General features: G+C 43.2%; 1 non-coding gene across 1 annotated transcript; it reads left to right on the forward strand.

Annotated features, from left to right (window-relative positions):
* Positions 1–1,385: 1,385 nt before the first annotated feature.
* Positions 1,386–1,460, forward strand: Trnat-ugu (transfer RNA threonine (anticodon UGU)). The gene has a single exon. It is a non-coding gene; the product is annotated as a tRNA-Thr (tRNA).
* The last annotated feature ends 619 nt before the right edge of the window (positions 1,461–2,079 follow it).

Genomic DNA, 2,079 nt, shown 5'->3' on the forward strand with positions numbered 1-2,079 from the left:
ACCTAAATCACAGTACAGATGGTTTCAGAAAGTCGATCACACCGTTGGGGACTTCTTGTTAGTACGTCTAATCATGTCGCATTGTGTTTCCTGTTGTACAGCAGTGGTTCCCAACCTTTTTGAGACCATTACGGATGAATGAAATTAGATACTTGGCAAAACCCCCATCCCTCCACCATTATCAACGTTAGTGCCTAACCTCCATTCCTCCACCATTATCAATAATAGCGCCTAACTAAACTTTAGAATGAAGAACAGAAGGAAGTTAAGAGTTTGATGTTCCGTCGACAGCGAGGTGATTAAAGACAGAGCACGAGCTCGAATTTTGAAAGGATAAGGAAGAAGCTCAGCCATGCCCTTTCGAAAGGAACCGTCCCGGTATTTGCCTAAGTTGTCGACGGAAATTACGGAAAATTTAAATCTGCATGGTCGGATGGTGATTTGAAACCTCGTCCAGTGTACTGACCACAGCGCCACCTCTCTCGGTTTTAGAACGAAAAAGAATTTTCTGTAAACAAATGTATTTTTAAAACAAGGAAAGATAAATTATATTTAGCTTTCGTAGGTTTTCATTAAACTACTAACAAAAGAGTCATTGAGATAGTTGGTACTGCTTATGAAATGATAATTAAATGGACACTCTAGCTGCAAGCAGGCCTTGATATACTTCATTGGCGACATGTTTAAAATGTGTGCCTCGACCGGGACTCGTACCCGGGATCTCCTGCTTACATGGCAGACGCTCTATCGATCTGAGCCAACGCGGGCACAGAGGATAGTGCGTCTGCAGGGACTTATCCCTTGCACGCTCCCCGTGAGATCCACATTCCCAACATGTCCACTCCACTACATTCGTAGTGCGCCTAATAGATGTTTGCCCATCATACGCATTACTCGTGGCAGATTAATCTACCAAGTCCCGTACGAGTTCGGGCATAGCGTGTGCGTTCGCACAAGAAGGTCAATGGCCGGGAAGCCATGTAAGCAGGAGATCACGGGTTCGAGTCCCGATCGAGGCACACATTTTCAACATGTCGCCAATGAAGTATATCAACGCCCGCTTGCAGCTAGGGTGTCCATTTAATTATCATTTCATTTCTAGCAAAGCTGCATGGTCATCCACGGTAACTGTTCTTTCGGGAACAGATACTACCGTCATATATAGTTAAAAATATGGCTTCCCGGCCATTGACCTTCTTGTGCGAACGCACACGCTATGCCCGAACTCGTACGGGACTTGGTAGATTAATCTGTCACGAGTAATGAGTATGATGGGCAAACATCTATTAGGCGCACTACGAATGTAGTGGTGTGGACATGTTGGGAATGTGGATCTCACGGGGAGCGTGCAAGGGATAAGTCCCTGCAGACGCACTATCCTCTGTGCCCGCGGTGGCTCAGATGGATAGAGCGTCTGCCATGTAAGCAGGAGATCCCGGGTTCGAGTCCCGGTCGAGGCACACATTTTCAACATGTCGCCAATGAAGTATATCAACGCCTGCTTGCAGCTAGGGTGTCCATTTAATTATCATTTCATTTCTAGCAAAGCTGCATGGTCATCCACAGTAACTGTTCTTTCGGGAACAGATACTACCGTCATATATAGGTATTGCTTATTTCTAACAACATGTTTTTTATAGAATGATGAAGCAATTCTTGGTGCTTCTCCAGTTCTACTTATAATGCCCTCTCAGAAAAGAAAGCTACTTTGAGGGAAGGAACTTGTTACAAAACATGTTTCTCCTACACGAATCTTCTCCCTGGCAATACTTGCCTCACCCGCACCCTGTACTTCAATTTAAAATCAATCAACTTAAAATGTATGCCCCAGACTTAATGTTTGTAAATCACTTGATTGCAGAACTCCTTACTTCTTAACTGTCATAAATTGGAAGGCTTCAGCCTACGAATGCTTTGTGTATGAACACTGCCCGTAATAATAATAATAATAATAATAATAATAATAATAATAACAAATATAAATGCAAAACTGAATTTCTAGATGAAACCTTTAAAGCTATGGAGGCAAAAACTGGTGTAAGGCAAGGAGGTTGATTGTCTCCATTGGTGTTCAATTGT

Source organism: Schistocerca cancellata, chromosome 8 (genome assembly GCF_023864275.1).
Source record: "Schistocerca cancellata isolate TAMUIC-IGC-003103 chromosome 8, iqSchCanc2.1, whole genome shotgun sequence".
Lineage (NCBI taxonomy): Eukaryota > Metazoa > Arthropoda > Insecta > Orthoptera > Acrididae > Schistocerca > Schistocerca cancellata.